This window comes from Nomascus leucogenys, chromosome 1a (genome assembly GCF_006542625.1).
Source record: "Nomascus leucogenys isolate Asia chromosome 1a, Asia_NLE_v1, whole genome shotgun sequence".
NCBI classification, from domain to species: domain Eukaryota; kingdom Metazoa; phylum Chordata; class Mammalia; order Primates; family Hylobatidae; genus Nomascus; species Nomascus leucogenys.
The window spans coordinates 106,197,783-106,203,831 of NC_044381.1; positions in this window are offsets into that span (position 1 = coordinate 106,197,783).

Here is a 6,049-nt window from a genome sequence, read left to right on the forward strand (position 1 = left end):
TTTTATAGGATTTGGGTAGGTAAAGGAAAAAGGGGGGTTGTTCTCTGGCAGGCAGGAGTGGGGGTCACAAGGTGCTCAGTAGGGGAGCTTTTGAGCCAGGATGAGCCAGGAGAAGGAATTTCACAAGATAATGCCATCGGTTAAGTCAGGAACAGGCCATTTTCATTTCTTTTGTGGTGGAATGTCATCAATTAAGGCAGGAACCGGCCATCTGGATGTGTATGTGCAGGTCACAGGGGATATGATGGCTTAGCTTGGGCCCAGAGGCCTGACAGATACCAGAAGGAGAACACAGAGGAAAGGGGACAGAAGAAACATTTGAGCTATTTTGGCTCATGCAGAGAAGAAGCATTTGAAGAATAATAATTGAAAAATTTCCCCAAATTAATGTCATTTACCAAACCACAGATACTATCAGAAACTCAGAGAATACCAAGCAGGAACAAAATGCCAACAATCTACTCCTGGGCATATTATGTAAAAACTATAGCAACCGAAAGATAAAACGAATAAACAGAGGAATAAACACCTTACCTATACAAAAGAAGGGATAAAAATTATATCTGACTTTTACTCAAAATCATGCAAATAAGAATAGAGTGGAGTGAAATATTTAAAGTGGAGAAGGTGGGGGAGAGGAACAACATATATTTCTGTATTCTGTAAGTTATCATTCTAGAGTGAAGGAGAAATTGACTTTCTAAAATAAGCAACAATTGAGAACATTTATTGCCAGTAGATTTTCCTTGCAAGAAATGTAAGAAAATACTGTTTAAAGGCAAGGAAAAAGGATATAGGTCAGAAACTTAGACCTACATAAATAAAGGAAAAGCGCTAAAGAAAGAATAAGTAAAAGTAAAATAAAACTTTCATTCTTTATATTCTGGTTCGATCTAAGAGATAACAGTTTTTAAAAAGTAACAATAGAAACAATGTATTCAGTTATCATAGCATCTGCATAAGTGAAGTGAATGAGAGCAATGATACAATGGAGTGGAGGGAGAAATTCAGAATACTTTATTATTATAAAGTATTAGCACTACCCTTGAAGCCATATAGTTTTGGGAATGGACTTATTTTATTCATAAAAGTATATTGCAAGCTTTAGGGCAACCAATAGAATAAAAAATGTTTTTTAATATACATAATAGTTGTACATATTTATGGGGTACATATGTTATTTCGTTACAAGTATACAATGTGCAATGATCAAATCAGGGTAACTGGGGTATCTATTACCTTACAATTTACCATCTCTTTTGTATTAGGAAAATCCCAATTACTTTCTTTTAGTTATTTTGAAATATAAACTAAATATTTAGCTATATTAACCCTATTGTGCTATCAAATGCTACATGTTATTTCTTCCATCTAATTGTATTTTTGCACTCATTAACCATTCCCACTTTATTTACCTCTCCCCACTACCCTTCCCAGCTTTTGGTAACGATCATTCTACTCTCTATGAGTTCAATTTTTTTTTTTTTCTCTCACATATCAGTGAGAAGATGTGTCTTTCTGTTTCTGGATAATTTCACTTAACATAATGACCTGTAATTCCAACCATGTTGTTGCACATAACAGAATTTCATTATTTTTTATTGCTGAATAATATTCCATGGTGTATATGTACCATATTTTCTTGATGCATTCATCTGTCAATGAACACTCAGGTTTTTCCGTGTCTTGCTATTTTGAGTAGTGCTGCAGTAAACACCGGAGTGCAAATACTCTTTTGATATATTGTTGTCCTTTCTTTTGGATATATATCCAGCAGTGGGATTGTTGTATTACATGATAGAGGTATTGTAAGTTTTTTGAGGAACTTTCAAACTGTTTTCCATAGTGGCTGCACTGATTTACATTTTTGCTAACAGTCTATGAGGGTTCCCCTTTCCCCATATTCTTGCTGCATCTGTTATTATCTGACTTTTTGATAAAAGCCATTTTAACTGGGGTGAGATAATATAACATTGTGGTTTTAATTTGCACTTCTTTGATGAATAGTGATGTTGAGCATTTGTATGTACCTATTTGCTATTTGTATGTCTTTTGAGAAATGTCTATTCAGATATTTTGCCTATTTTTAAAATTGGATTTTTTTTCTGTTGATTTGTTTCAGCTCCTTATATATTCTAATTATTAATCCCTTGTCAGATGGGTAGTTCACAAAGATTTCTTGAGTGAAACCTCAAAAGCACAAGCAACTAAAGCAAAAACTGATAAATGGGATCATATCAAGCCAAAAGCTGTTACACAGCATAAGAATCAGAAAAGTGCAGAGACAACCCACAGGATGAAAGAAAATATTTGTAAAATAAAAAAAGTTTTAAAAAGGAAATATAATTGATATATCAAGAAAAGGAAACAAAATGTAATCATAAAATGTTCAATTAAAACCACAAAAGGTAGAAAAATGGTGAATGGAAGACAAAAATAAAAATGAATTATAAGGGTGATGAATAGAAAGCGTACATAAATAGGGTAGATATTAAACTACATCAATTATCCCTTTAAATGTGAATGGTATTAATATTCCACTTAAAAGACAGATATTGTCAGAGTGGAACAAAAACTGTGACCCAACTATATGTTGTCTACAATAAACACCCTTTAATTATCAAGACACATGTAGATTAAAAGTAAAGGGATGGAGAAAGATATACCACTATAACACTAGTCAAAAGAAAGTTGGAGGAGCCAGAGCAAGAAAAATTATCAGTGGTCAATTCTTCAGGAAGAAAAAAAAACCTTAATGTGTATGTGAATAATAACAGAGCATCAAAATACATGAGGCAAAAACTAATAGCACGTCAAGGAGAAATAGATGAATCAGATATTATAGTTGGAGACTTCAACACCCCTTTATTAGATCTAACAGGCAGAAAAGTCAGCAGAGATACGGTTGAACTCAATAGCACCATTAATTCACTGGATATAATTTGCATCTATAGAATACTTTATCCAACAAAGTAGAATACGTATGCTCCTCAAGCCCACATTGAACTTTTTCTAAGAGAGATCACATTTCTCTTAGAATGTGAAAACTCACCTTAACAAATTTTTAAAAATAGGCATATAATGAATGCTCTAAGAAAACAATGGCATTAAACTGGAAATAAGTAACCAAAAAGATAGCTGAAAGTACTTGGAAATTAAACAAAATACCTGGAAATAAAACACCACATTTCTAAATAATATATAGGTCTAATAATAAGTCACAGAGTTTCTAAAAATTATTTTGAAAATAAAAATACAATTTATGAAACTTTGTAGGATGCAGGGAAAGTAGTGCTCATAGAAAAATATATAGCATTGAATTCATATGTTAGAAAATAAAAAAGATGTAAAATTAGTCATCTAAATTGCCACCTTAGGAAATTAAAAAAGGAAGAGTAAATGAGTTGCAAACTTACTAGAAGAAAAGGAATAATAAAAATTAGAGGCAAAATTGAAAAAAAAAGTGCTAATAGAGAAAATCCACAACAGTAGAAGTTGGTTCTTTCAAAAGATTCATAAAAATCAATAAGCCTCTAGACAGTCTACCTACGAGAAAAAGAGTGAAGGGGGACAAATTAATATTATCAGAAATGAAAAGAGGACATCACTGCAGCTCACAAGCACATTTAAAGAATAATAAAAATGATGAACAACTCTATGCACACACATTTGGTAACTTAGGTGCAATGAATGAATTCCTTTAAAGTTACAATCTTGCAAAATTCACACAAAAGGAAATAACCTGAACTGCCCTATGTCTATTAGGTAAATTAAATCAGTAAATGATAATGTTGTACAACAGAAAACACCAGGCCCAGACGTGTTTTTTGGTGAATTTTACCAGAGATTTAAAGAAGAAATTACACCAATTCTCTACAATGTCTTCCAATAAATAGAAGTAGAGGGATAGTTCGTAACTCTTTCTATAAGTTCAGAATTAACCTAACCCCAAAAACCAAAGGAGCAAAGCCAATATAATAGAGAAAAGTAGTCTTTTCAACAAATGATACTGGAACAACTGGACATTCATGTCCAAACAAACCAATAAAAATTCACAGACAGATCTTACATCCCTCAAAATATTAATTTTAATAATATTTTAATATATTAATCAGCCATAAATATACAGTGCAAAAATATAAAACTCACAGAGGGTAATATAGACAAAATCTAGATGGCTTTAGGTTTGGTGATGAGTTTTTATACACAACAAAGCACAATCCATGAGAGAATAGTTGATAAATTGGACTTTATTAAAATTAAAAACTTTTTCTCTGCGAAAGGCACTATTAAGAACATGAGAATGTAAGCCACAGACTTGGAGAAAACCTTTGCAAGACATACCTTATAAAGAATAGTTGTGCAAAATATACAGAGAACTCTTAAGACTCAAACATAAGAAAAAAAACTGATTAAAAATTGGGCAAAAGATCTGAACACTTATTCAAAGATGATATACGTATAGCAAATAAGCACATTAAAAGATGGTTAACATCATATGTCATCAAAAAATTGTAAATTAAAATGAGATACTGCTACATATCAGTTAAGATAGCAAAAGTCCAAAACACTGACACCACCAAATGCTGAAGGGGCGGAGCTGCGGAAACTCTCATTCACTGCTGGTGGGAATGCTAGGACAAGCACTCCTGAAAACAGCTTGAGTTTCTTTCAATACTAACTATACTCTTACCATATAATCTCCTTGATATGTAATTAAGTGAGTTGAAAACTAAGTTCCATGCAAATACCACCCCATGGATGTTTATAGCAGCATTATTCATAATTGACTAAACTGGGTAGCAGCCAAGATATCCTTTAGCAGGCGACTGACAAAATAAACTGTGGTATATCCAGGCAATGAAATATTTATTCATTGCTAAAAAGAAATGAGTTATCAAACCATGTACCCTAATGTAAACTATGGACTTTAGTACATAACGATGTGTCAATGTAGGTTCATCAGTTGTTATAAATGTACCGCTTTGGTGGGGGATGTTGACAGTGGGGAAAGCTTTTAATTTCACTATGAGCCTAAAACAGCCCTAAAATAACCTATTTTAAAAATACAAATTTTAAAAGGAATCTTAAAATATATCTATTATTCCTTTGAGTAATTAGAAATTTCTCAGACTCACTTTTTTGGTGTTAGGTGGGGAAGTGGGCCTAGTTCTAGCCAATGGGCTTTGGGTATACATTTTTTCCAGAGTATGGAAGAGTCATAGATCCTCTACCTGACATGGCCATAGCCTCCCTTGGCCTGAATTGCTTAATTACAGCATGGATAACAGATGTTTTGGATCTGCAGTGGATTTTACTGCAATTGAGCAAGGAAGAGAACTTTGTTGTATTAAGCCACTGAGATTCAGGAGTTTGTGGCTATCCCAACATAATATAGACCATCTTGATTAACACCATGGTTCGAACTTTTTCAAAATCTAGATGCACACATTTGTGTATGTGTGGGTGTTGCATATATTAATGAATATCCTAGTAGAGTAAATAAGGCATAAACACTGAACTAGAATGTTACGAAGTTGGCTTATTTAAAGGTCATGCTTTATATGAGAAAATGCATTGGTCCTGAACTGAAAAACTCTCGTCATATAAGTAAAAAAGAAAAATAAGAAAGAAATAGGAGATCGACTTTAGTCGTAGCTTAAATCAAATTTTTGCATTGAAATTTTACAGCTCCTTTATTTGAGAAGTATAAAAAATACTGATAAATATTACAACAAAATGATTTATGGGTTGTATGTACACAATGTGATAACACACAAGTTATACATGCTAATATAAGGGAGGAAATATATTAAAAAGACATTTTTATGCAAGAACAGAAAACTAGCCTTTGTGTGTAACTATAAGCTTTTTTTTCCCCTACCATTACTATTTCATTACCTCTCTTATACATCCTTTAGGGATTTTTGAGAGAAAGTTTTTTACTTTTAAACTTAAATAAATTAAAAACATGTAATAGTTCTTTCTTTCAATAAATGCCACCTTTAAATTTCTAGACCTAAAACAATAAGAGTTGGGCAATTTATTA